The 21,258-nt window shown below is 40.6% G+C and overlaps 1 protein-coding gene across 3 annotated transcripts in view; it reads left to right on the forward strand.

Annotated features, from left to right (window-relative positions):
• Positions 1-12,629: 12,629 nt before the first annotated feature.
• Positions 12,630-21,258, forward strand: part of PATJ (PATJ crumbs cell polarity complex component) — a 417,617-nt gene continuing 408,988 nt past the window's right edge. The window contains exon 1 of one of the 3 annotated variants that reach the window (XM_049879429.1): positions 12,630-12,744. The gene's annotated coding sequence lies outside the window, so the exon portion shown is untranslated. Of the gene's footprint in view, positions 12,745-12,765; positions 13,294-21,258 lie in introns of those variants that run through there. The other 2 variants (XM_049879433.1, XM_049879432.1) reach the window with 2 other exon arrangements.

Genomic DNA, 21,258 nt, shown 5'->3' on the forward strand with positions numbered 1-21,258 from the left:
GTAGTCCCTTCCTCAGTTCCTGGCTCCCTCACTTTTCTGTGGTCAACAGGACCACTTGAGCTCTTGCCCAAACTTCCTGTACTTTCCCTTTTTAGACCCAGCTTTTGTTCTACTCACCTTGTTTCATTCCAGGTTTGTTTATATATTATCTCTTTCTCTTGTTGTGAACTCCACGTAGTTGGTTCCTGTGTTCCTCACTAGGAATGCTGCCAGCTTTGTCCCAAGATGGCCATGCTATGCTGGGCTGGCAGGCAGGGCACTGAGGATCCATAAATCTCTACATCTGCTGTATTCTTTCTATCACTTTTTCCACATGGAGCTCTATCTACTTCTTCAGCCTTCTGTTTGATGTTCAGCATTCCAAGGTTATCATCTGTATCTGTTTCACGAGTCTTTGTTGTAGGCGGAGGTTATGGTGCATCAGTCTAAGTCCCCTTCAGTGGGTGATTTTTGAGAAGTAGATTCCCAGGTTTTCCTTCTGAGGCACTCTGGGTGGTCTTGAACTGACAACCTTTCAGTTAGCATTTGAGCCTTTTGTACCGCCCAGGGACTTTTCTACAATACATAAATTAAAAAGAACAAAAACCTCCTCCATGAGAGTAAAGAAAATATGAAATTTTTGACTCTTGAACTTGTTGTTGTTGTTGTCAGGTGCCATCGAGTTGGTTCCTACTCATAGGAACCCTATGCACAACAGAACGAAACACTGCCCAGTCCTGTGCCATCCTTACAATCGTTGTTACACTTGAGCTCATTGTTGCAGCCACTGTGTCAATCCACCTCATTGAGGGTCTTCCTCATTTCCACTGACCCTGTACTCTGCCAAGCATGATGTCCTTCTCCAGGGACTGATCCCTCCTGACAACCTGTCCAAAGTATTTAAGACTCAGTCTTGTCATCCTTGCCTCTAAAGAGCATTCTGGTCACACTTCTTCCAAGACAGATTTGTTCATTGTTTTGGCAGTCCATGGTATATTCGATTTTCTTCACCAACACCACAATTCGAAGGCGTCAACTCTTCTTCAGTCTTCCTTATTTAATGTCCAGCTTTCACATGCATGTGATGTGATTGAAAATACCATGGCCTGGGTCAGGTGCACCTTAGTCTTCAAGGTGACATCTTTGTTCTTCAACACTTTGAAGAGGTCCTTGGCAGCAGATTTGCCCAATGCAATGAGTCTTTTGATTTCTTGACTGCTGCTTACATGGCTTTTGATTGTGAATCCAAGTAAAATGAAATCCTTGACAACTTCAGTCTTTTCTCCATTTGTCATGATTTTGCTTATTGGTCCAGTTGTGAGGATTTTTGTTTTCTTTATGTTGAGGTGTAATCCATACTGAAGGCTGTGGCCTTTGATCTTCATCAGTAAGTGCTTCAAGTCCTCTGCATTTTCTGCAAGCATGGTTGTGTCATCTGCATGACGCGGGTTGTTAATGAGTCTTCCTCCAATCCCGATGCCCCATTCTTCTTCATGTAGTCCAGCTTCTTGTATTACTTTTTCAGCATACAGATTAAATAGGTATGGTGAAAGAATACAACCCTGACGCACACCTTTCCTGACTTTAAACCAGTCAGTATCCCCTTGCGATACTTAGGTAGTATTAAAAATATACTTTCGCTTCTTAATGCCCCATAATCTATTTTCTTGTAGCTCATTAGTATATGCTACTTTATTTCTTTACAAACATAATCCCTGATCACATGATTACCACATTGTCTAATTTTAGTAAGAGAGTTTCTTAAATCTCAATCCTAGGCATGTTTTCAATGCCAAATTGTTGTAGGTCACATGAAGAAATTCTATAGAAAATTTCTACACAGATATATAAATGATTACCTTGACTTCAGCATCATCACTATGCTTTAATTATTAGATTATATAACACATATCTATGTAATATTCTCATTTAAGACATACATGCACATTTCAGGATTGCTTAGGCATCTGTGCTAATCTTTTTTTTTTTTTTTTTTAGATATGGCATTTCTTTTTTAAATGAAGAATGGAAAAGTACCATAAAGAAGATATTGTGGTTCTGAAATGCTTGGTGGCCTAGAATGGTAACCTGTCCCAAGACTGCCTTTCTTCCTCAAAATGTTCACACGCCAATAACATTCAATCAATTTTAAGACAAGAAAGGAAAGGACTTGAATAGCGCAGCCCAAGGTGGAATTGTTCAGAAATATTAGGAAAGAGGATTACCAGTGAAGCCTGAAGCAAAGCTCCCTCTGAGATTAAAGGGCTCTTTTCATTCCTAAAATTTTAACATAAACCTAATTGCATTAACAGATAGTTCTGCCATTTTGAGGAAACCAGCCTGACCCCTTGTTTTCATGGTTAGGAGAGAAACATTAAGAAATTAAAAAAAAAGAGTATTTTTCTCCAACTTTCCATTTTTCTTTGACTGTGATGGGCAATTTTTTCCCCTGGTGTTAACACGAGGGCTTTATTATATTCTTTATTTTGCTTTTCTGCACAACATTTGGAATTCTACTGTATCCATGCTGTTGACTCCCAGATATTTCTGGTTGTGTCTTCCCTTTGGTGAATTGTGCTAACTGCCTACTATCCAATTAAATTAATGTTGATTCACCATTTAATGAGGCCTTCATTATACCAAGTATATTTCATCTTGAATGTCAAATGGAAGATCTAAAACTGACTCAAGTCCTGCTTCTTCAAAAGCAAAACAAAATGAAATAAATTGGCTTTTCTCAGTTTCACCACCGATATCCCTTTTTTCAGGTTCAAAACCTGGAATCATCTTTGTCCTTAGGTTTTCTCCTTGTTCTTTTTTAATCCTTTTATCCAATCAGCAAGAAACTGATTTTTTAAAGTGTTCATCCTTTTTTTCCATCCTGTAGTTTTACCCTATTTTAGGTATTCATCATTTGTTCCATACCTTGCAATTGTAGCTTCTTAGTTCTTTTTGATTCTAGGTCCTATCCCCAAATTCATCAATCCGTTTTGCATACTGCTTCCAGATTGATCTTTCATAACAAAAAACCTTTAATATATTGCAAATCTTATTTAAAAATATTCAGTTGTAGAAATATATATAACACATTTTTTATGTATATAACACACCATTAAAAATATGTATATAACACAATATTTGCCATTTCAATGTTTTTTATGTGTACAATTTAGTGATAACAGTTATATTAATCATATCGTGCAAACCTTACCAATGAGTAAGAGCTCTAGAGAAGAGATGCCTGGCATATCTAGGTGGCTGGCCTAGGAGTAGGCCTGACTCCATTTTGTTTTGTGCTCCTGTTTCTGCTTTAAAACTATGACCCCTGTACTAATTTCAACAGTTTGTTGAACAGACCATGTGGCTATGCTTAACCAAGTCTAGACAAACCCAGGTTATGCTTAAACAAGTCTGGGTGAGCCCAGGGAGTGTCATCCAAGCTGAATCTTGCTGGGAGGTTCCTGATTCTGCCATATAACTATCCCTAAGAAGCAGTCATCCCTTGAATTTATTGCTTCTCACTTTGTGTTTGCTAACACCTCCCCATTCAAATATTCATTATGCTTTCAGTAAATCTCTTTGTTTAGTCACGGCTGGCCCATGACAATCAGTGGTTTGTAGTTAGGAAGTTTGACAGTCGTATAATGACATGATCACCTCCATGATGAGATTTGATATAATGTGATCACCTCCATGATACAATCTGTTGTGAGTAGCCAATCAATTGAAAGGAAGTTTCCTTGGGGATATGGCCTGCATCCAATATAAGTGGACTTTCTGGCCAGACTCCTGGGCTTTTGCTTGCACTGGATCCTGCAGCTGGCTCCTGTTTGCCTGACCTCTGGTTCTTGGGACTTGAGCTACCAGCTCACCCGCTGTCTTGCCTACCAATCTTTGAATTTGTTGGTCTTAGCAGCCTGTGAGCCAGAGCCCTACTGTCTGACTTGCTGGTTTTGGATTTGCCAGCTCCTGTGGCTACGTAAATCAAGAGAAGCCTACAGCCTGACACATGCTCCAGCCTCTACAACTGCATGAGGCATTTCCTTGATATAAATCTCTCTTTATATATATTTACACACTTTACTGGTTTTGCTTCTCTAGAGAACCCGCACAGTGCTCCTTTAGATTGTTTGCACATGCAGATTACTTAGTATACCGAGAGGGAATGCCACATTTAAGGCCCCAGTACAGTTTTGCACTTTGATCATTGGCATACGTTTACCAAAGGAAATTTGGAGAATCAATGGCTATTTTGGGACTCATATGACCTAGGTAAATTAATTTTTCTGTGCAGTTAATTGGAATCTAAAAGGTTCCACATAAAACAACCACAGAAGGAAACCTATCTTAATTGGTATTTAAAGCTTCTAAAAAGCATCAGGACAGTAAATTTGCATTCTTACTAGGCACTGTTTCTAAACAGTTCAAACAAATTAAGAAATTGCGATGTCAGAGGTCTAGAATTTCCTTGGCCATTTCTTCCACTCCTGCCTCTGACCCTGTCTCTAATCCCTTTCCACTTCTGCTTCTCCTATAGTTATTCCCTTTTACCCCCCTTACCTTTTACACTCCTGCTGAAATGCCTTTCAAAATTAACTTTACTCCCTGGTTTGAAGCTGAATTTCACACAATCCTAAAAGATTTTCACAAGCCGTGCAAAGACCCCTACAAATTTATTGAAGAATTTAAGATTTTAACAGCTACTTATCAGCCAGAGCTATCTAACTTGTACAAATTAATAACCGTTCTGTTAGGAAGCGGAGGTGCCCATTTGTAGATGGAAGAAGCTGGCTGGGACCATCCCCAATGGCCCATAACCTTAATCTGCCACCTGTGTCCTAAACAAAGCTAGAACAACGTATAACAATCTTATTAAGGCCATTTCTATGGCCTTCCCTTGAAAGATTGGCTGGGCTAAAGTTCAAAATTGTAAGCAAGAAAAAGGTGAAAGCATTTTTAATTACTGGGATAGACTAGCAAAAATTTTCTCAGAACATTTTTGTTTATCACTTCCTGAAATGTTTATTAATGGCCTCCATCTGGAAGACTGTGCCGTAGTCAAACGCTATCAATTAGTCTGGGAAACAGCATTTATCACTGAACTTAACAACTTGGCCTACAAATTGACTCAGACTTTGGAACAAGGAAAGCAAGCTAAACAAAAGCAATTATGCCTTCACAAGATAAATTAATGGCTTAGCAAATACAACAGTTACAACCTTTTAACCACAATAAATTTAGAGCTTATACATGGACTAGACCTAAGAACTTGCAGTCTGGATTTGTTTGTATTGCAAAAAACCCAGGCACCTTAAGAAGGATTGCATATAATAAATATATATGTGTATGTATATATGTATATATAAAATAAAATGGGCACCTCATTCTTTAACGGTCCTTCCATTAAGACCAAATGAGGGAGCTCTGAGGAACAAATAGAGGCTTTTCCAGTCGTTGCTTTAAATTCATAAGAAAAACACTGTTATCCAAATTAATAGGGACCTCTGCAAAATTTTAATTGCTCTTAGTGCTAACCTCTCTGTGATAAACTCCACATGTTTACAAAAGCCTCTACCCAGGAGCACTAAAACTTCTAAAATTATGGGTGTTACTAATCAAGAACAAATTTTCTGCCTATTGTAATTAGTATATCAAGAGCTTTTAAAAAACATCAAAAGAAGGGGGAAGAAAATCAGTAGCTACTTTAAAGTACTTTTGAATTGAAGGAACTAGTATATTTAAGGTCTGATATAAGAGACTAAGTCTCTAGCCAGAGAATGAATTAAGTGCAAAAGGAAGAAAACCAAAATCTTCAACCTTAGAGCTCAAATCTTTGATAAATGAGTCTGGATACCCCTCCCCCCAAAACTGGGATACTGGTTTAGAGTTGATATTTAAAAACAATATATAAGCTAAATATACTAGAAGCAATTTGAAATTTCAGTGTTCACTTTGGGAATATGAGCTCCCGTCTGCTCTGGGTTTTTTTTTCCCCCCTTCCTCTTTGGGAAAATGAGCTCCCATTTGTATTGCCTTTTTTTTCTTCTCTGGGGGAACTTTCGTTTGGTGCTTGGGTTTGTCAGAGCATCTGAGAGTCCTCCAGCTGAGGCTCTGACTAATTAATAAGTTTTATTCTAGAACCTTTTTCTCCACTGAATTGAGTCGGTCTTACCAAAAATTGCTATAAACACTTTGAGAAACTAGGTTCCCCATATGTTTGTATGTATGATATTGCTTTAATTTGGTGTTTGAGGTGGCCTCACAGACTGGTGGGTTTATGTGGGTTTCTGTCTCATTATGTTCTGAGAATTTGCCTCTGGTCTAGAGATTAATGTGAGTTTCTGTCTTGTATCAAGTTGAAGGCCATGGCTGGTGGTTCTCATCCAAAAAAACAAAAACAAAAAAAAAAAAACCATTGCCATCAAGCCGATTCAGACTCTTAGTGACCCTGTAGGACAGAGTAGAACTACCCCATAGAGTTTCCAAGGAGCAGCTGCTGGATTCAACCTGCCGACCCTTTGGTTAACAGCCAAACTCTTAACCACTGCGCCACCAGGGTTTCAGTGATGGTTCTCATAGGACTCTTTAAAATCTCAGTGTACTTTTCAAATATACCAATTTATATCAAAGTTTCTCAAAGTAGCTACTGAAACTCCAAATCATAACCCGCTGCCATTGAGTCGATTCCGACTCATAGAGACCCTATAGGACAGAGTAGACCTGCCCCATATGGTTTCCGAGGAGCGCCTGGTGGAAGACAGATGCAAAAAGCAATTTTTCTTGAAGGGGAAAAGAACTGAGATGTTAGACAGCCCTTTAGGTGGTTCACACAGGGCTGTGAGTAATTACTCTAAATTACCTCTCTAAAGGATCATACATAGCATATTATGGTAACTTAGTTGCAACTATATTTCTTTTTAATGTAGCAGCCATCATCAAAACCAATAGTTTAACTGGAGAGTTTACATCATTTATTCATGGAGTTGTTTTTTTTTTTAACTACTATTCAGATGTTTAGCAGCTTGATAACCTTGGTATATTGTTGGTATATCCTAACTACATGATATTATGTCTCAAGATTTGTGTGTGTTATATCTGAAGCTCTTTGAAAATAAGGTTAATCATCATGTTTTGAGAAATTTTTGCCTATTTTTTTTTTAATTGACTTTATTTTGTTTTTCATTACTTTTGTAATTAATTTCCATCAGGTATTTCACTATTAAAAGTATTATTTTTGTAAGTTAATCATGGCCATATTAAGTTTTATTATTTGCAGATAAGTTCTTACTTTGCTGACTTGTTGAAAACACTTGACCAAAATAGTTCAACAAAACAATGGACTGTATTGGACTTATGAAAATGACTGTTTTTTGAACGTAAATATCACTAAGCTAAATCAAGATTTCCAGAACTCCTGTGTAGAAGCTGACAAAGTTTTCAGACTGCTGTTGATCCAAAATTACGTGGAACCAAAGTTAACTACATAAGACTGAGTAAATGAAAAGAATTACCATAAGATTTATGGGAATATTGCTGATGTTCAATGCTCTATTTTTACATATAAGAAAGCTTTTTTCCTTTTCCTACTTTCAATATGAGAATCAGTTATTTCAGTAACTAATAACATTATGTTGGCTACAGAATATCCTATGGATTAAAAAAAAAGTTCTAACCATGCCTAGATGATTTTAAAATGATATGCCAATGTAAATTTAGAAGTCCCTTTTAAAATTCATTCCCACAACGATAGTATACATTGGACCCATGAACCAAAAGAGCTGATGCTCAAGGAAGGATAAGTACCAAAACATTAGTTGAAAACCCAGGGCTCAGATATTTCTTTCTTCGAGTCTTTTTGCCCTGGCATGAAGTAGCCAATTTAGAATATGCTGTCTGTAACTTGTCTAGTATTATGGAAAAGTTAGCAGGTGATGTTGCTGATAGTATTGAAGCCCAACCTTGTCTTTCTTAACAATCATTGGTACATGTTTCAGTAATGACAGTCAGAAGGGTCTTCACTGGTCCAACAATGTCTTCATTGGTCCAACAAATCTTACTATTCACTAAATGCTAATAGAAAAATGAGTCAAAAGTCTTTTGTGTTCTGTTTGATTGGTTTATGTGAAAGGTTCTCTAAAAGGTATTTTCCAAGATTGTCCTAGCTATTGTCTTTGTATCTCAGGGCCCAGTTGATTTGTCTTTGTGAGTTCTTGTGAGTGTAGCTCCAGCTGGGTCACATTCTCTATGCTCAAGGACAGGCAATAATGACTCTGATATTATTCCCTAAATCATTCCTCAGTGTAGCCCACACTATATGTCATTTCAAGGTTAACACTGTAGAAATAGAGGCTCCAGCTATGGCATGGTGAAGATTTTACACTGTGCCTGGGTATTTATAAATAGCATCTGGGGTCTTAAAGGCTCACTATACTAAGCAGCCATCTGTAAGTATCTCTGAAAGACAGCAATAAAATAGAGTTCTCTTTCTTCCAACATCTTCTAATAATGCTGTTCTATTAGGAAATAGAAATCTAAGTCTATGCAGAAGAAAGCGCTCTCCCTCAAATGGTGGTTGATAATTTGATCAAAGGATTTCTTGAATACTCTTGATCAAAAGGAGGGAATGGATAAGAGCTCCAGAACAGAGGTGCCTAGCATATCTAGGGTGACTGGCCTAGGAGTGGGCCTGACTGCATTTTGTTTTGCACTCCTGCTTCTGCTTTAAAGCTATGACCCTTGTACTAATCTCAACAGTTTGCTGAACAGACAATGTGGCTATGCTTAAACAAGTCCAGTCCAGCCCAGGCTATGCTTAGACAAGTCCAGGCAAGCCCAGGAAGGGTCAGAGAAAACAATCTTTACCAGAATGTGGCTATGCCTATGCAGCCTGGGCAAGCCCAGGAAAGTCCAGGCAAGCCCAGGGAGGGTCAACCAATCAGAATTTTGCTGGGAGGTTCCTGATCCTGCCCTATAACTATCCCTGTGAGGCAGCCACCCACTTGGATTTGTTGGTTCTCACTTTGTATGGGCTAGTGTCTCCCCATTCAAATGCTCCTTCTGCTTTCAATAAATCTGTTTGTTTGGCTTCATCATGGATTGAATTGTGTCCTCCCAAAATATCTGTCAACTTAGCTAGGTCATGATTCCCAGTATTGCATAGTTATCTACCATTTTGTCATCTGATGTGATTTCCCTATGTGTTGTAAGTCCTATCACTATGTTGTAATAAGATGAAAGAATGGCAGTTATACAGAAAAGATCTACAAGATTAGATAGTCTCTTAAGTCAATCTCTTTTGAGATATAAAAGAGAGAAGTGAGCAGAGAGACATGGACCCTCATACCTCAAAGAAAGCAGTGCCACAAGCAGAGTGTGTCCTTTGGACCTGAGGTTCCTGTACTGAGTTGCTCCCAGACCAAGGGAAGACTAATGACAAGGACTTTCCTCCAGAACCGACAGAGAGAGAAAGCCTTCCCCTGGAGCTGCTGCCCTGAATTCAGACTTCTAGTCTACTGGACTGTGGGAGAATAAACTTCTCTTTGTTAAAGCTGTCCACTTGTGGTATTTCTGTTATAGCAGCACTAGATGCGTAAGACAGACTTTAACAGAGTCTGAGAGTTTTACTCTAGGATACCAATAACTGTTACCAATTTTTTTTTATCACTAAACAGAAACTCCTGAAGCCTGAGTCCATTCCGACTTATAGTGGCCCTATAGGACAGAGTAGAACTGCCCTACAGGGCTTTCAAGGGTGTAAGTATTTATGAAAGTGGACTGCCACATCTTTTTCCTGCAGAGCAGCTAGTGGGTTCAAACTGCTTACCTTTTGGTTAGCAGCCAAGAGCTTTACCACTGCGCCAACAGGGCTTTAATAAACAGAAACACACTGTATCCTAAACAATGATTCTTTCTTTCAAATCCCTCCCTCCTGCCCCTGGCAAAGTGGTTTCCTATTTTCTTAGGGATGAAGAATAAACTTTTAATACCGTAATCTAAAGTTCCCTGTAGTATTTTTAGGTCCTCCATCATCTGTCCTGGTCCCCCATCATTTGCTACTCTTCTTGGCTGACTCCTCACTGTCCCAGTGTCTGCCATGCTTATTCCCATCTATGTGCTGCTTCATTTATTTAGCGCTTTTTATATGCCAGGTATATGCAATGCATGTATTTCTTTATTTAACCTGAAGTGAGCACTGTTATCACAATTCTAATGATGAGAATTTGAAGGGTTAAGTAACTTGCCAATGTCACATATTTTAGGAAATGGTGGAGTCAGGATTCAAGCTCAGATCTTCTGACTTCAGAGAGTGTGCTCTTAAAACTTAAGTACATCTTCATCATTCTTTGGATAAGATACTCTTCAGAATTCTCAGAGGTAGATATTGCCCAGCACAGAATAAGCTCCTTAAAAGATGTATAAATTAAATAATTAAAAAAAAATTGATGTAAGGGCTAAAGGAAAGCTCACATTAAATTAAGGAACACAAAAATGTAGAGAAAATTAAATTAAATGTGATAGAGATGACTTTTTGCTAGGATAGTCAGGGAAGTAGTTTCTTACAAGTGAGACTAAGCCTGGCTGTGGAGGGACATAGGGACTACAGGATATTCCAGGGCAGGGAAACAGAGTGAGTTAGGTGTGGTGCGTTCCACAGATGCCGAGCAGACCTCTTTGGTCAAAGTAAGATCCTGGAGAGGTGAAGTGGGAGATAAGGTTGAAGAGTCAGAAAGAAAGAGAAGAGTTAGGATGGACTTAAATACTAAGGAGTTTGAATTTGTTTCATGATCATTTCAAAGTCACTTAAGATTTCTTAGTAAGGGGGAATATGTTAATAACTTTCATTAATGTTAGAGTAGGAAGAGATCCATTGTTTTCAAGTTGGTGTTTTGCTGCTTCCCCTACCCCACCCCAACTTGGGAAACATTTCCTCAACTTTGCCTAAGCAAACTGCAAACACTCTTTAAGACCTGTTTAAGTCCTAAGTGATCATTTCAACAAACACAATAGATCTTTCTTTCTGAAGGTTCTAGCTTAATTCTATTTGGTAATTTAAGTTTTGTGTAAGGTTATTTCTTTTAATAGTTTGTTAGTTCATAAAAAGTTGGGTCCATGTTTACATTGTGGATCTTCTTGCAGGCCTAATGAGTTGTATTTCCTTTAAAACAAGCAAACAACGATAACTATAAAATACAAGTGCATGATCTTACAAATGTCCTTGTGTTACGGTTGTTTTGTATTGGGCCTCCTTTTCCTTGAGAAACGACCCCATTTTATACGTCCCCTCAGAATCTGTCACAAACCAAACCTCTTGCCAGAGTCAATTCCGACTCATATCAACCCAATACGACAGAGTAGACCTGTCCCACAGAGTTTCCAAGGAGCAACAAAAGGATTCAATTGCTGACCTTTTGGTTAGCAGCTGAGCTCTTAAACACTGCGCCACCAGGACTCCGAGTCTATCACCAAACCTAAAACCAAATCTGTGGCCATCGAGTCCATTCTGACTTATAGTGAGCCTACAGGACAGAGTAGAACTGCTCCATAGGGTTTCCAAGGAGCACCTGGTGGATTCAAACTGCCAACCTTTTGGTTAGTAGCCATAGCTCCTAACCACTACACCACCAGGTTTTCACAGTGCTTAATAAATACTGCATTTATTTCATGAAAAAGGTAACTTGATTGGTTGTCTTTATTGTTAATGTGTGAACTGTATTTAAACAAAGTCAAATGTCTGTTGTCAACATTCTAAAGTGAATTCAAGAGTGAAATAATGCCATTGTGGGTTTTACAAAGATCTTTCTCAAAGTCAAACTACAGTATCAAGAATATAAATGTTAAAATGTATAGCGAAATCAACACTGGACTTAGTGTGGGTCCCAAACCTTGGACAAATCAATTAAGCTATTGGATGCACATTTCTTCACATACTAAATGAGATAATGTATAAGTAAGCACTTGGGAAACCTTGGTTGCCTAGTGTTTCAGAGCTACATTCCTTAATCTAAAGGTTGGCAGTTCGAATCCACCAGGCGCTCATTGGTAAACCCTGTGAGGCGGTTATACTCTGTCCTATAGGGTCGCTATGAGTGAAATCCACTCGATGGCAACTGGTTTGGCTTTTTTTTCTTTTGGCATACGTAGGCACTCCAATAGATTCCAACTAGATGAGAAGAAAAGAATCACCGAACCACGCCTTTTGTCTTCTGTTTACTCTCCTTGGACTATTTTATGTTGCATCAGGGAGTATGGAAAACACAACGGAGGGATGTGAGAAAGAGAAAAGAAAGGGGCAAAAGAACAACAGGGGACTGAGCAGATTTGACCAAGTAATTTTAGCAATGTCTTCCTTTAATTTCCTTCATCTTGGGTCTTGCTATCAGTCCAGCTATTCCGTAGCACTTCTGTCTGACCTAACTGCCCCCCATTCGTCGTCTCATCTGCCCACTCTGCCCCCACATTCCGCCTTTTCTAGGGTCTCGGTCTAAGTCTCTTTAACGCTCCCTTTCCTAACAGAACTTGACCTGCAGAAAGCAAAGATGCCAAACGCCCATACCTCCTCGGGTCAGCCTCCTGCGGCCCCAAACTCCCTCTCCCGCCCCACCCCCGCCACCCCGGCGCCCCGCCCCGGGTGGGGAGGGTCAGTGCGAGGGGAGGGCCTGCCAGGTGAGGCGCGGTCACCCTGGGCCTTTCACTTCCGCCCAGGTGAGGGAGGGCCAACGCCGATCCGTCCGCCTCGGGCTCCCACCCGCGCCTCCGCAGGACCAGGTAAAGTGTGGGCTCCCGACTCCCCCTCCTGCGTCCGGAGCCTGCCTTCTCTGTTCAGACAGCGCCCTCCGCCCGATCCGAGGGAGCTGGGAAGGGAGGCGAAGAGCGCCGCCGGGGCGCTCGCCCGGGGCAGGGGGGTGCGGGGCACTTGTGCCGTGCGTCAGCCCTGGGCCTGGCGGCCGGACAGGGGTGTCTGCCCTTCAGTGTCGGGCCATGTGATCCCACAGTGGCCCCAGTGCTCCCTGCAGGGCTCGCCGGAGGCCTCCGGCCGCAGAGCTGCAAAGCCTCGGTAGGCCCTGCCAGTCTTCAAATCTCGGCCAGCTGTTGTTCCGGGAGTGGCACGGATCCGATTTTGCGCCCAGATAGGTGCCTACGCTTCGCCCCAAGAGCTGGGCAGAGTTTTTCCCTCAACTGGTGATAGTGGGAGGAGTGAATAGGTGGTGTCCTGCCTCGGGGGCCCGGAGAAGGAGAGAGTGGCCTGTCCCGCCTGACGGGCGACTTGGCCCGGTCTCGACGGTCGCCCAGTCGTCACGTCGCCGAGGTTTCCAGGTCAGCGTCAGGCCGGCCAGGGCTCTGGTAGCCTCACTTGGTAGATGGGGAAGATTTGGAGGAAAACGCTCTGGCCCCTAGCTTTTGGGGGAAGTTCCTGGATTCTTGCTTTAAGTCAAGCTCTAGGAAAGCATTTTCAGATCCATCCCACACTGCGGAGCGCCCCGCCCCTCCTGCAAGCCTAGCAGGCGGAATTAATCTCCCTCTGGAGTGCTCGTTTAGCATTGTGTCCTATCGCCAGATGGCTCTTATCACTTTGAATTCGAATGGGTTGTTTACTGGTTTGTCACTGCCGTTGAGTAGGTTATCCCTTCAGGACCTTATTTCTCTAGGTTGTTTTTCAGTTGCATTTACGGTCTGGCTATTGGTAGGTGCTCAACAAGTGTTTCTTAAATGAATAAAGAAGCCTTCTGAAGACCTAGAGGAAAAGGAAATCTCAGTTCCACGGATGGTGATTCTACCATATTCTATGCCGTTTAAGCTCTTTTTGACTGTCAATTTGACAATGTCAAATCATTTGCACACATGTTTTTTTGAAGGAAAGCTTGGGAGGTTTGGGGCTGAAAACTCATGTTGGTCCATGTTGCGACACCAGAAAATGTTAGGTGAGGTCATGACTTTTCGCCAGAAGGAGCATGAACGGCCTTTATAAATATTAAAAAATTTTTTAATAATTAGAAAGTTAGAAAACTGTTGTTAGTTGCTTTTCAGCGGGCTCCGACTCCCAACCGCCTTATATATAACAGAAGGAAATGTTTCCAGTCCTGTGCCATCTTCACCATCACTGGTCTGTATGAGTCCATTGTTAGAAAGTTAGGAGGTGCTTAATGTGACATAATTTATAAACTGGACTGTAAAGAGATTTGCCCTTACTTGTTTAGATCCTGTTTATGGTCATACAAGGAGCCCTGCCACCAGGTCAGTGATTAAGCACTTGCCACTAACCAAAAAGTTGGTGGTTTGGACTCACAGTGGCTCTGCAGAAGAAAAGATCTGGCAATCTGCTCCCGTGAAGATTTCAGCCTGTGGGGTAGTTCTCCTCTGTCACGTAGGGCCCCTATGAGTCTGAATCATCTGGACAACATACAGCAATTGTTCTGATGTCAAGCCCACGTTATATGATAATTGCTGTTGTTAGCAGATTGCCTGGTCTTTTCTGTGGAGCCACTGGTGAGTTCAAACCACTGACCTTTTGGTTCACAGCCAAGTGCTTAATTATTGTGTCTCTAGGGCTCCTTATCAGAATAATAGTCTCTTTTAAAGTTGGATAGAAATTGTTTTAAACCCTCATTTATGTTTAAAGATAAGTTCAAATCACATACTTATTACTGTTTTTGTAACATGTATTTCTAAGTATAAAACTAATATGTATTCATTGTAAAAAATTGGAGAAACCTTAAAAAACGGAGCTAACAGAGTATGTGTGCCTTCCACCCTCCATTTGGTAACCACTAATAACATTGTACTGTATTTTCTTTCAGTTAGTATTCTTACAATTAAAAAGAAAAATTTGTGTATTTTCCCATAGTGAGTTCATGTTTGGAACCCTACGATTCTGAGACAGTGGCGCTCATCATTTAGTTATCCTTGCAATTGTGTTTTTACTTAAAAGCATTTAATAATTATTTTTAAACTTAACAGTCTGCATTTATTTGCTAACACTCCAATAGCTCTGTTAAAGTTTAACAAAATGCATTAGGGTGGGGAAGTCAAAATGGGGTCTAATTTATTCAGTTAAAATTTTTCTTATTTTGGTAGTAAAGTTTTTTTGTTAAACCAAAGACTGTTCTACCCTAATGTTTGAGATTGCTTGACCTTTGCTGTTTTTTCTTATGTAAGGACTTTTGCATAGATTTGGATGCCCTTTTTTAAAGCCCTTGTTTTAACTCTGGTGTATATGGAAATTTACTGCCTGTTATACCAATTCTTTAGCCAGTGGGATAGATTAATGCTGAAAATGTACCTTCCACTTATTTTTAATGTGTGCACAATTGTGCAGTCTCTAGAATTTTGAGACTTGGAACATTTGACTCTGTTTCTCCATTTTCCTGAGTTTTTGGGAGGTTTAAATGAAATAGTGTTTAAGATGTGTTTTGTAAACGGTAAACCATTATTCTCCCACTTTTTTCTTCTTCACTGTGATGTGTAATTGTGATAAAATTATGGAGTTGTGCTATTTTTATCAGGAGGAGCTCAAGTTAGTGAGTGTTCTCACTGATAATTACTTGGATAAGAGCTGCCGTCAAGTGGGCCCCTGAATCATGGCGACCCCATGTACAAGGGAATGAAACGTTGCCTGGTCCTGTGCCATCCCCATGACCAGTTGCGGATCAGACCGCTGTGATCCATAGGGTTTTCATGATTTTTCCGAAAGTAGATTGCCAGGCTATTCTTCTTAGTTTGTCTTAGCTGGATGCTCTGCTGAACTGTTCAGTGTCCTAGCAATGTGCAAGCTCCACTGACAGATGGGTGGTGGCTGTGCTTGAGGTGCATTGGCTGTTGTATTGAACTTGGGCCTCCTGTGTTGAAGGTAAGAATTTTACCACTGACCCATACCGAAAACTAGTTGATTGATTTTCACGGCAAATGAAGGTTTTTGGAAAAAGGCGAAGAGGAAGAAGGGTGATAAACTTGTTTTGACTGTCAGAAGCCTTCCAAAAATGGTATGATGACTATAATTTCTGTAGAGGACTTTAGGACACACAGACTGCAGTGTGGGGAAAATTGAACAAAATATTTGTAGTGGAAACTAATCATTGCTGAAGTGTAGATGCCCAGGTCTTTTCAACGGCAGACTGGCCAGACAATCAGAGATCCATGAAGATGACAGTTGCTCAGATTGGTTCTTGTGTTGTTCATTGAAGAAAATCGCCACCAACAGGAATATAAGCCACAAAGCTGGCCAAGTTACAGGTGGAGTATTGATAATCACCGATTAATTTCAAATAGTTCGATGACAAAATTAGTCTTTAGCTAATTTAATTATTCTGAAGACCTGACTCAATTTTCAGTTTTGATTTTTAGTTTTAACATGGTTATCTTTTAGCTTCGATTTCAACACTGTCCTCAATGTTCAGCATCAAATGGACTCAAATATTGCCTATAAAACCAAAAACCAAACCCAGTGCCGTTGAGTCGATTACAACTCATAGCGACCCTATAGCACAGAGCAGAACTGCCCTGTAGAGTTTCCAAGGAGCGCCTGGCGGATTCAAACTGCTGACCCTTTCGTCTGCAGCCATAGCACTCAACCACTACGCCACCAGGGTTTCCCAAATATTGCCTGTTGCTTAGGCAAATAGTCCCAAAATGTCAACTTGGCTTTGGGATTTATATATCTGTTTCCAAATTCCAGGGATGTAGAACTTTGACAGCAGCCAGATATATGTTGTGGTACTTGCATGCTGTTGAGTTGATTCTGACTCAAAATGGCCCTAAGCGACAGAGTAGAACTACCTCATAAGGCTTCCTAGGATGTAATCTTCAAGGGTGCAGATCACCAGGTCTTTTCTCCTGCGGAGCCTCTGGTAGGTTCTAGGTGCTGGCTTTTTGATCAGCAGCTGAGCGCTTAACCATCGCAGCACCATGCCTTCTCAGCCAACTATAAAGCAGCCAGAAAATACAGAAGTTTAGAAAAGGCCTTCGTCACTTGATAAAAAGGCAAGGCTGGGACCCTGTTTTGAATCTATATTTGCATGGCAACAAATGTTTTTGGAGTCTAGGTGGAGAGCCACCATTGATCTTTGGCTGAGAGAGTTTGTTTCCCATTTAATCAGTAGCTCATAAATGCTGAGCTTTGGGGGCAAAGGCGTGATAATGAGACACATCCTGAGCTTTGCTCTCCAAAGGAAGCATAGAAACTTAAAGCCCTTCGTGGACTTCAGTTTTTAAATAACTTCTGAAATCATGACTTCATTTACACTTAATAGCTCTCTGATTCTTCAGACTCACTGATTCCATTGAGCTCTGGGGACTTCACATTGGGGAGTTATGTGCAGTCTAATTGTGATCTGCCCAGTTCACATGCACAGTTAGAGGCTGCATGTCTATACTTTCTTAAATTGCCAGTGACGTTCTTCTCCCAAATTTTCAAGATAGAAGCATCAAGATTTCTTGTTAAATCAGTGGCAAGATATATTCTTGTGAGCTGCTGGGAGTCTGAAAAGTGTGTTCATTAGGGTACTTAATTCTCCTAAATTCTTGATCTGAGGATGTTAATAAATCCTTTCAGTAAATTTGAATTAAATTAAATTTCTATCACTGCATCAGCTTTTTTCAAATATTCCATCGGTATGTGATGGCTAAGGACATGCATATTAAAAAAAGAAAGGCACAATGTTATAATAATTTCCTTCCATCAAATCATCCAGTGAACCAGACATGAAAAATTCACGGCACAAACTCTCTTAATAAACGATGGAGTGGAAGCTGCTGAGCATAATGAACTTCCCAGTCTCTGGAGACTGTACAACATGAGGGCAGTGGCACACTGTGGCACTTTAATGTCTAGGCTATGACCGATTGATTGTAGGCGATGACAAATTAGACTCAGCTTTACCATGTGTAAACAAACTTGAAATTCCTTGCTGTAAGCTGGTTTAGTTTTTTCTTGTTGCTATTGAGTCAGCTCTGACTTGTGGTGACCCCACATACAACAGAAAAAAACATTGCCCAGTCCTGTACCATCTTCATGATCGTTTGTATACTTGAGTCCATCGTTGTGGCCACTGTGTATTTTGGGTGCCTACCAGCCTACGGGACTCATTTTCCAGCACTATTGGACAATATTCTGTTGTGAGCTATAGGATTTTCATTGGCTAATTTTTGGAAGTAGATCACCAGGCCTTTCTTCCTAGTCTTAGTCTGAAAGCTCCACTGAAACTTGTCCACTGTGGCTGATGCTGCTGGTATTGAAATACCAGTGGCATAGCTTCCAACATCATAATTATTCCAAGTGCTGCATGCTGGATGTCCAGTGATAACAGTTACTTGTTTTTCTTCCCTTTCTCTTCTCATATGCTCTTAGGGTTTTAGTCTACTTCCCTAGATATTATCTAACACTGTGGAATTGTAGTTATTTTCCAGATCTGGTTTGTGAACATTGTTTAGCTTTTGTTAAATATGAGTCAGAAGGTTAGATGGCCAACCAGTTTTTAAGTATCCTTCTCTTTCCATTGGGAGGAGTCCCTCTCCCTTTCTACTGGGAGGAGTACCTGGGTGGTGCAAGTGGTTAAACACTCAGCTACTAACTGAAAGGTTTGCGGTTTGAGTTCACCCAGAGGCACTTCAGAAGAAAGGCCTGGTGACCTATTTCCGAAAGATCACAGCTATGGAAGATAGTTCTACTCTGGGAGACATATAAGGTTGCCACGTGTTGGAATCAACTCAACAGCCACTGGTTTTATTTTGTTTTGTTTTTTCCATTGGGATACTCTATCACCATGATTTCTAAGACATACAAGGAGACCTATTGGGAGGTAGGAAGATGACAATAAAACTTTATTTTTTAGTTTTTACCTTACTCGCGTGAAGTTTCTATTTATATATATATATATATACATACTTTTTTTTAGTGTACATGGCATCTTAGTTCAGTAGTACATGCTTATAATTATAAAAAATACATTGTGGTGAGTAGTCAGCATATTTTCACTGATGGGAATATGTGTTTAAAAAAGTTGGGAGACTTAACGTTACTTATCTATATACCATTATCAGAATTGCCTTTTTAAAATAGAAATCTGGACTCAATACTCCCCTACTTGAAAGCCTTTAATTACTTCCTGTTACCTACAGGATAAAGGCCAGTCTACTTAGCGTTATTTACAAGTGCCCACTTAAAGTAGTCTGTCTAAACCTATGCTTCTCAAATTATCAGTGGCGAAAGATCAGATTTTTCCCTCCAGTCTTTCAGGGACCAGTATTTTTGTAAAGTAAACTATTAGAAAATGAAATTTAAAATAGATACAAAATATAAGGTCAGATGTTTTATTACTAAGTGTAATAGACATCATGTTACTCTGCTATATTGCTATGAAGGTTTCTAAATGCTTATTCTCAAATTCTGTGCTTACCCCTTTGTGGATCGGACATCAAGTTCACAGTGTATGCTTGGAGTAACACTGATCTAAACTATTCTTTCACCCTTTCTGCTACTTCTGGAGGCCATATATTGGGCCATGTGCGTTTCAAGGTGTGAGCAAATGGTTTGTGCTCGACGGCTAACCTAAAGATTGGCAGTTCAAACCTACCCAGCAGTACTGTGGAAGACAAGTCTTGGTGATCTGCTTCCAGTAAGATTATAGCCAAGAAAACCCTATGGAACAGTTCTACTCCCTGATGCATGGGATCGCATGAGTCAGAATTGATGGTAACCAACAACAACAGAGCTAGTTACTGTTCCCACAGCAAGTTATGTGTTTCTACCCATATGCAGTGGTTCTGAAATTGTCATCTTTGGGCCAACAGCATCAGGATCACCTGGGAACTTGTTAAAAATGCAGATTCTCATGGCCCAAGCCAGACCTCTGAATCAGAAAGCCCTGGTGGCGCAGTGGTTAAAGTGCTCGACAGCCAACCTTAAAGTCAGCAGTTCGAACCCACTAACCGCTCTGTGGAGGAAGATGTGGCAATCTGCTTCCCTAAATAAAGATTCACTGCCTTGGAAACCCTATGGGGCAGATTTACCCTGTCCAAAGATGTGGCAGCCTGCTTCTGTAAAGATTTACAGCATTGGAAACCCTATGGGGCAGTTCTACCCTGTCCTTTAGGGTCACTATAGGTCAGAAATGACTCCATGGCGACAGGTTTGGTTTGGTTTTAGGGGCCAGCAATCTGTTTTAAACCTTCCAGGTGATTCTGAAGGAGCCATGGTGGTGCAGTGGTTAAAGCACTCACCTGCTAACCCAGAGCTCAGCGGTTCAAAACCACCAGCGGCTTCACTGGAGAAAGATGTGGCAGTCTGCTTCTGTAAGGATTTACAGCCTCGGAAACCCTATGGGGTCGCTGTGAGTCGGAATTAATTCAATGGCAGTGGGTTTGGTTTGGTTTAGGTGATTCTGGTGCAAGCTGATGTTTGAGAACCACTGACCTAGTGTTAGCCCTGTATGTCTTTCAGACTGGGACACTTTTGAAAACGAATGGAGTACTATTAATAATGCTGGTTAAACTGGGACTGTTTGGGTAAATCAGGACAGTCACCCACATTTACTGGAATGCTCATCCCTGTCCTTTTTCTTTTATTAAGAGGAAGATTTCAGCATTCCTAAACTTTCCTAGGAAACCCTGGTGGCGTAGTGGTTAAGTGCTACGGCTGCTAACCAAAGGGTCAGCAGTTCGAATCCGCCAGGTGTTCCTTGGAGACTCTATGGGGCAGTTCTACTGTGTCCTATAGGGTTGCTATGAGTCGGAATCAACTCGGTGGCACTGGGTTTGGTTTTTTGGTTTGGTAAGCTTTCCTAGGCAGTGTTAGTCACTCTCACTTCAGGATTTCTCTTGGCACGTGGAACACGCCTCTGCTGTTGTGTGTACACGCCTTACAGTATAATTATTGCATTGCGTTATTGTTCTCTTGCTCTGTATCTCTCTTGCTCTCTCTCATTAGGTCATGTTACCCATCGCCTTTTTGCTGCTTTTATTATTTTTTAAATGATACAATTAATACATGCTTTTTAAATAAAATGCAAATGTTACTGAAATCTGTAAGGTCAAATGTCTAATTTTATCTCTCCATTCTGTCTTCTACTTCCTAGAAGTAATCACTATTACTAAGTTGACTGTATCTTTCTAAAGATCTTAACCAATACCAGACTTTACTAATGAGTCATAAGCTATCTATAGCAGCCGGGCACAGACAGGCATTCTTTCCTGGTGAAGCCAAGCTAGCAGATGCAGCTTCCAAATATGTCCCTTTCTTCCACCAAAGACCAAACCCATTGCTTTCAAGTTGATTCCTACTCATATTGA

Source organism: Elephas maximus, chromosome 3, assembly GCF_024166365.1.
Source record: "Elephas maximus indicus isolate mEleMax1 chromosome 3, mEleMax1 primary haplotype, whole genome shotgun sequence".
NCBI classification, from domain to species: Eukaryota; Metazoa; Chordata; class Mammalia; order Proboscidea; family Elephantidae; genus Elephas; species Elephas maximus.